Here is an 8,869-nt window from a genome sequence, read left to right on the forward strand (position 1 = left end):
CAGGCGATCTGTTTGGGTCAGCTGCTCCATTCCTGGCCAGCCACTGGAAGGAGGAGATTCTGGAATGTCTGCCCAAACAGTGGTACCCTGATTTGTAGTGTTTGCTGATTTCTGTGGTGTAAATACTCCCACCATGGCTGATTTTCAGCTACCAACATGAAGTCACTGGGTTCACAAAACTCCTGAAAATTTAACACTTTGGCCCAACCCCCTTGGTATAAAAACAACAAACCCACAACTGAGGCCCACAGGTGGAATAGCATAATATCACATAGCAAGTTGATTAGGGGCTCAGCTGGACTACGTTGCCAGATTGTGTTGGAGTATGCCTGTCTTCCTGGTGTCACCATTGATAATGGGTCCTCTGCGACAGTGGGGGCAGGGAGGTAGAGGCCAGAGGTAGCTGTGGGATCTTGGCTGCCCAGCCTGTGCCAATAAGAACACCCAACATCAGAGAACACCTTATAGTTTGCTAAGTGCCTTTTTACCTATTATCTGCAAATTTAATTTCCACAGCAACCCAGTGGGGTATATATTGTTATTATGTTTTACATTAGAGGGAGCAGTTGTATGATTTCTAGGTCATGTGACCAGTAGGTGGCTGTGCATTCACCTAAACCTAGGTCTGCTGAGATAGTCTTAGTTTCTCCTACTCCCCGGGATACTGAGGCCCTGATGCCTTCCCATTAATGCAGCCTCTCCAGGGGCCCCAAATCCGCCCACCTATAGAAGGCCTAGAGCCAGGCACAAGTGGGAGCCCCTGTGCCTTCCATTCTGGTATCAGCCTAGCACAACAGGTCCTTCTATAAGTGCCAGCTATGGGGTGAGTGACCACTGGGCAATGGCCAGAGGGGCTGACTTTTGCCCTCTACTGCTCCCTAAGGGTGGTGCCCTTTGGTGCCTGGGTGCTGCCCATGCCCATCCCATCTGTTTTCTTCTCATCCAGGACTGGGACCTCCTGTGTACTTCACCCGAGGCCTTTCCAGGGTCCTCTCCACCTCCCAGCCTCAGCCTCTCTTCCCATCCCTCACAACACACACAATATCCCAGGCCTTTCTTCCAAGGCCTTGCCTGGGACATGTGAGGGAGATGTTCATATGTGTGGATCTTTGGGTTTACTGTGGTTCCTCTCCTGGAACAAGTTCTCTTCCTGGTCCAGAGCAAAATACAGATGGAAGTCTCAGCCCCAGCCCCATCTGCACCTCTCAGGCCAGGTCCAGTTTGTTGAAGGGGACTGCAGCTTGTCTGGGAGTTAGACAGACCAATAGGGGAGGAAAAGAAAAGCAGTGAGGAAGAGAGACACGAAGATACCACGTATTGGAGAAATAGTAAAAGCAGATAACCAACTGATAGGTGCTAGGCACTGTGCTGAGTCCTTATAATGACCCTCTGAGGGATCCCCACCTGAGGGTTGAGGAACCTGAGGCTCAGTGAGGTTAAGTACTTTGCCCAAGATCACAGAGCCAGTGGGTTTGATTCAAACCCATTGTGTCTTTTCTTACCCATTACACTACCAGGCATCCTGGTTAAGGAGTAGGATACCAGAGTGAGTGAGACAAGGAGATTGAAAGGTGAGAGAGTGAGAGATGGAAGGTGGGTGTTTAACCCAGCACCCTTATATCACTGGGGAGGGCAGCTTGGGGTGCCACAGTGGAGAAGCAGTGCATGGTACCAGGAAAAAGAGCACCTGATGAAGAGTCAGGATAGCCTTTGGAGCAATGTCACCGTGGGAAAATCACCAAGCCTCTCTGGGCCTTGGTTCATCATCTGCAAAAGAAAGTAGTAATTCTGCCCTGTTTGCCTCTCAGGGGGGTCCTGATGGTAATAAAAAGTAATGGATGTAGAGAGGATTCTGTGAAGATGGCAGAGTAGGAAGCATCAGGAATCTGTCTCCCTACTTAGAAAATCATTGCACTGGCAGAATCTGTGTGATCTAACTACTTTGGAATTCTAGAGTCTATTGAAGGCTGGAAACTTCCAGGAGAAGACTTGGGAAGTAAATTGTGGTTAATTTTGGTCAATTTCAGCTCTTAACACAGTAGTGGCTCCCTGTTCTGTCCCCCACCCTTCAGCCCCTTGGGAGGCAAATGTGCGTATGTTCCTGGAGCAGCTTGCACACAGCTTGCTGGAGCTGGGGTGGGCTAAAGGGACCCAGTTATCCAAATATTAGGGATCTCTGTTCTAATTGCTAATTGCTGCTTCTGATCACAGAGGTGCAGACAAAGAGACAGAAATTATTGTTGTTACACCTTCAATTGTTACAAGCCACACTCGCTATGGCTAAAGTGACTTCTAGGGCATTTGAAGAGCCAGGACACTTCCCTTCCACCCTTCATTTTTTTCTTTTTTCCCTTTTGGGGAGACAGACATTATAAACTATGACATTCAAGGACAACTTCATATACAGGGAAAGTTAGAAAATGACCATACAACGCCAGGCAAACTCACAAAAAAGACCCAAGAAGACATTAAGTTTACATCTGAGGCTGATCCTCAGCACAGAGACAGACTACAACAATTAAAACAAACAAACAAACAAACAAACAATAACAAAAGCCTAGCAAACTCGGGGAAGGACAAGAATCTGATTTCCAGATTTGCTACATTATTTGTTTCAAATGTCCAGTATTCAATAACAACAAGAAATCACAAGGCATACAAAGAAACAGGAAAGTATGGCCCACTTAAAGGGAAAAATAAATCAACAAAAACTGTCCCTAAAAAAGACTTAATGGCAGATATACTAAACAAATACTTTCAAGTAATTGTCTTCAAGATCTCAAAGAGCTAAAGGAAATTTGTAGCAAGTGAAGAAAATGATGTATGAACAAAATGGAAATATCAATAAAGAGATAAAAAACCTAAAAGGAAACCAAAAGAAAATTATGGAGCTGAAAATTACAATAATTAAAATGAAAAAAATTCACCAGAGGGAATGAAAGGCAGATTTGAACAGGCAGAAGAGAGAATCAGTGAACTTGAAGATAGGACAATGGATATTATTGAGGCTGAGGAACAGAAAGAAAAAAGATTGAAGAAAAGTGAACACTTTAAGGGATCTTTGGGACATCATCAAGCAGATCACCATATGCATTGTGGGAATCCCAGGAGAGGAGAGAGAGAAAGGGGCACAGAAAATATTTCAAGAAATGATGGATGAGAACTTTCCAAATTTGATTAAAGGCATGAATATAAACATCCAAGAAGATCAATGAATTCCAAGTAAGATGAACTCAGAGAGACCCACACTGAGATACATTATAAGCAAACTTTGAAAAGACAAAGAGAGAATCTTAAAAGCAGCAAGAAAGAAGCAAATTGCTACATACAAGGGATCCTTAATCAGATTATAGGCAGATTTCTCATCAGAAATTTTGGAGGCCAGAAGCAGTAGGCTGATATATTTAAAGTACTAAAGGAAAAACACCTGTTAACCAAGAACCCTGTATCTAATAAAACTGTCCTTCAAAATTGAGGGAGAAATTAAGAAATTACAGATGAACAAAAGTTGAGGGAGTGCATGACCACTAGACCTGCATTGCAAGAAATGCTCAAGGGAGTCTTGCAAGGTGAAATGAAAGGACACTAGACAGTGACTCAAAGCCATATAGAGAAATAAAAATCTCAATAGATGTAAATACATTGACGGTTATAAAAGCTAATATTATTTTAACAATGGCTTATAACTGCACTTTTTGTTTTCTGCCTGATTTAAGAGACTAATGTATTTAAAAGAATCATGAGTTTGTACTTTGGGGCACACAATATATAAAGATACAACTGAGAACACCTGCAACTGAAAGGGGTGGGGAAAGAGCTGCACAGGAGCAGAGTTTTTGTTGTTATTGAAGTTATGCTGGTATAAATTCAAATTAGAGTGTTATAACTTTAGGATGTTAAATATAATCCCTAGGATAGCCACAAAGAAAATAGCTATAGAATATACACAAAAGGAAATAAGAAAGGAACTTAAACATTTCATTACAAAAAATCAACTAAACACAAAAGAAGACAGTAGTATAGGAAGTGAAGGACCAAAAAAAAAAAAAAAAAAAGCTATAAAGCATATAGAAAACAAATAGCAAAATGACAGAAGAAAGTCCCTCCATATCAGTAGTTACTTTTAACTATGAGTTGATTAAACTCACCAACTTAAAGACAGAGACTTTTGCAGAATGGATAAAAACACATGATCCAATTACATGCTGTCTGTCTATAAGAGACTCATTTTACATCCAAAGACACAAATAGCTTGAAAATGAAAGGATGGAAAATGATATTCTATGCAAATAGTAACCAAAAGAGAGCAGGAGTGGCTATACTATTTTCAGACAAAATGGACTTTAAATCAAAAGAGGATACAAGAGACAAGGACATTATATATTAATAAAAATTTTAATACAGTAAGAAAATATAACAATTATAAACATTTACTCACCTAATGACAGACCATCCAATGTATATGAAGAAAACTGACAGAATTGAAGTGAGAAACAGTTACACAAGAATAATTGGAGACTTCAACACCCTACTCACAATAACAGACAGAAGATAAGTAAGGAAACAGAGGGCTTAACGCAACGAACCCCTATCTTTAATAGACAAATACCATGTACTTTACCCAATGACAACATACACATTCTTCTCAAGTGCACATGGGACATTTTCCAGGATAGGTGATTTGTTAGACCACAAATTAAGTCTCAAAGGATTTTAAAAGACAGATATACAAAGTATCTTCTCTGACCACAATGAGATGAAGTTAGAATCAATAACAGATGAAAAACTGGAACTTTTATGAAATTGTGGAAATTGAATAAAGTTTTAAACATCCAGTGAATCAAAGAAAAAATCAAAAGGGAAATTAGAAAATACCTAGTGATGAATGCATAAAAAGGCAATGCACCCAAACTTATGGAACACAGCAAAAAGAATTCTAAGGGGGAAATTTATAGCTATAAATGCTTACATTAAAAAAATAAGATCTCAAATCAACAACCTAACTTTACAACTTAAGAAGCTAGAAAAAGAAGAACAAACTAAATCCAAAGTGCAGAAGGAAAGAAATAATAAAAATTAGAGCAGAAGTAAACAAAATAGAGAAGAGAAAAACAATAGAAAAAATCAATGAACCCAAAAGTTGGTTCTTTGAAAAAATCAACAAAACTGACAAACTTTTAGCTAGGTGGACTAAGAAAAAAGAGAGAAGACTCAAATTCTTAAAATTAGAAATGAAGGTGGGGATTACCAGAGTACTATCAAAGTTGCACACCAACATTGGATAACCTAGATGAAATGGAAAAAGTCCTAGAAGGACAAAGCCTATACCAAGACTAAATCACAAAGAAATAGAAAATATAAATACACCTATAACTAGTGAGGAGATTGAAGCAGTAATAAAAAATTTCCTGACAAAGAAAAGCCTTGTACTCAATGGCTTCCCTGTGCATTCTACCAAACATTTAAAGAAGAACTAATACCAATCCTTCTCAAACTTTTCTAAAAAACTGAAGAGGAAGGAACACTTTCTAACTCATTCTATGAGCCCAGCATTATCCTGATACCAAAGCCAGAGAAAGCCAGAAACTACAGGATATCCTTTATGAATGTCAATGTAAAAATCCTCAATAAAATGCAAGCAAATCAAATTCAGCAGCATATTAAAATGATTATTCATCATGGCCAAGTGGGACTTATTCCTGGAATGCAAGGATGGCTCAACATACAAAAATCAATCTGTGTAATAAAGCACATTAACAGAATGAAGGAGAAAAACCCACATGATTATTTCAATTGATGCAGAAAAGGTATTTGACAAAATTTAACACCCTCTTATACTAAAACACACTAGGAATAGAAGGAAACTAGTTCAACATAATAAAAACCATACACGAAAAAACTACAGTGAGCATTATCCTCAATGGTGAAAGACTAAAAGCCTTTCCTCTATGATTGGAAACAATACAAGAATACCTCCTTTCTTTTTTTTTTTTTTAAGATTTTTATTTATTTATTTGACAGAGAGAGAGATAGCGAGAGCAGGAACACAGCAGGGGGAGTGGGAGAGGGAGAAGCAGGCTTCCTGCCGAGCAGGGAGCCCGATGTGGGACTCGATCCCAGGACCCTGGAATCATGACCTGAGCCGAAGGCAGACACTTAACAACTGAGCCACCCAGGCGCCCTCAAGAATACCTGCTTTCAATACTGCTGTTTGGCATAGTATTGGAAATTCTAACCAGAGCAATTAGGTAAGAAAAAGAATAAATGCCATCCAAAGTGGAAAATAAGTAAAATTACCTCTGCAGATTATATGATCTTATTTGCAGAAAACCCTAAGGATTCCACAAAAAAAAACTGCTAGAAATAATAAATGAATTTAGCAAAGTAGCAGAATACAAACTCAACACGCAAAAATAAACTGGGGGTGCCTGGCTAGCTGATTCGGTGGAGCATGCAACTCTTCATCTCAGGGTCATGAGTTAAAGCCCCATGTTGGGTGTGGAGTCTACTTAGAAAAAAATTGTGTTTCTATCCACTAACAATGAACAATACTGAAAAGGAAACCACAAAAACAATTCCATTTACAATAGCATCAAAAAGAATAAAATACTTAACCAAGGAAGCGAAAGACTTGTACAATGAAACTATAAAATACTGCTGAAAAATTAAAGAAGGTATAGATAAATGGAAACACATCCCATGTTCATGGATTAATATTGTTAAAATGTCGATACTACCCAAAGTGACCTACAGATTCAATGCAACCTCTATCAAAGTCCCAATGATTTTTTTTGCAGAAATAAAATTCATATGGAAACTCAAGTGACCCTTAATAGTTAAAAGAATATTCAAAAAGAAGAACAAAACTGGAGGACTCCGTCTCCTGATTTCAGAAGTTACTACAAAGCTACACTATAAGCTACATTATCAAGACAGTGTGGCCTAAAGATAGACATATAAACCAGAGGACTAGAATAGAGCCCAGAAATAAACTCTTGAATATATGGTCAAATGATTTTTGTTAAGGGTGCCAAGACCATTCAATGGGGGAAAAGACAGTCTTTCAACAAATGGTGCCAGATATCCACAGGCAAAATAATGAAGTTGGACGTTTACATAGTGCCATATACAAAAATTGAGTCAAATGCATCAGACCTAAGTCTAAGACCTAAAACAATAAAACTGGTGGAAGGAAACATAGCACAAATGCTTCATGACTCTGGATTTGGCAATGATGTCTTGAATATGACACCAAAGGGACAGGTGATGAAAAATAGACAATTGTGCACCAAAAGACACCATCAACAGAGTAAAAAGGCAGCCCACAGAATGGGAGAAAAATTTTGCAAATCATATATCTGATAAAGGATTACTATCTAGAATATCTAGAAAATTCCTAAAACTCAACAACAAAGAACGTGATTCAAAATTAGGTGAAGGACTTGAATAGACATTTCTCCAGGGAAGATATATAAATGACCAATAAGCCCATGAAAAGATGCTCAGTTGCACTAATCATCAAGGGAAAATCAAATCAAAACTACAATGAGACACCACCTCACACCCATTAGGATGGCTACTATAAAAAAATAAAAAAGAGAAACAGAAAAAAAAAAAAGAAAACAATACAACAGGATGCAGAGAAATTGGGACTCTTATGCACTGTTGGTGGGAATGTGAAACTGTATAGCCATTGCCTGTGGAAAAGAGCATAGCACTTTCTCAAAAAATAAAAAATAGGATTACCATATGATCCAGCAATTCCACCTCTGGGTATACACCCAAAAGAATTGAAAGCAGGGTCTGAAAGAGATTTTTTCCCTGCCTCCTCCTCATGGTTTTGGGTACTCTACACATTCAGAGAAACTTGTCTAGTAACAAACTGTAGAAATGACCCCTGAATTACAGTTTTTGGAAGAGATATTTTGTATACCTGTGTTCATAGCAGCATTGTTTACAGTAGCTAAAACATGGAAGCAACCCATGTGTCCATCAACAGATGAATGGATTACCAAAATGTGGTATATACACACACATGGAATATTATTCAGCTTTAAAAAGGAAGGAAATTCTGTGATGTGCTACAACATGGATGAATTTTGGAGACACTATGCCAGATTGCCACAAGCCAGTCACCCAAAGTCAAATACCTTATAATTTCACTTATATGAAATACTTAGAGTTGTCAAAATCATAGAGACAGTAGAATGGTGGTTGCCAGGGAGACTTAACCAAGGAAGTGAAAGACTTGTACAATGAAAACTACAAAACACTGCTGAAAAATTAAAGAAGGTATAGATAAATGGAAACACATCCCATGTTCATGGATTAATATTGTTAAAATGTCGATACTACCCAAAGTGACCTACAGATCCAGTGCAACCTCTATCAAAGTCCCAATGATTTTTTTGCAGAAATAAAATTCATAGGGAAACTGGAGAAATGGAGCATGTGTGTTTAATGGGTATTAGAGTTTCAGTTTTACAAGATAAAAAGAGTTATGGAGATGGATGGTGATTATGGTTGAACAACATTATGAATGTATTTAGTACTACTGAACTGTACACTTAAAAATGGTTAAGATGGTTAAATTTTGTATTGTGGGTATTTTACTACAACAAAAAAAATTGAATCACTTCTTGGCCTTTGGCTAAGATCAAGTGCAACAAAAAAATTGAAAAAAAAAAAAAAGGGATGTGTTCACACAATTGCTCATCCAGTAAAATATACTGGCCATCCACCATCTGCCAGGCACTGGGAATAAGAATGAGCAATTCGCACATCATCCCAGTGTCTCATGGGGCTTCCAATCTAGAGGGCGTTATAGGCCGTTACAATAGAGAAGGCTAAGTGCTAAGTCCAGGTAGTG

The 8,869-nt window shown here is 38.4% G+C and overlaps 1 pseudogene; it reads right to left on the reverse strand.

Moving 5' to 3' along the window:
* Positions 1-7,744: 7,744 nt before the first annotated feature.
* Positions 7,745-7,912, reverse strand: LOC123326355 (annotated as a pseudogene).
* Positions 7,913-8,869: the final 957 nt, after the last annotated feature.

This window comes from Neomonachus schauinslandi, chromosome 11 (assembly GCF_002201575.2).
Source record: "Neomonachus schauinslandi chromosome 11, ASM220157v2, whole genome shotgun sequence".
Lineage (NCBI taxonomy): Eukaryota > Metazoa > Chordata > Mammalia > Carnivora > Phocidae > Neomonachus > Neomonachus schauinslandi.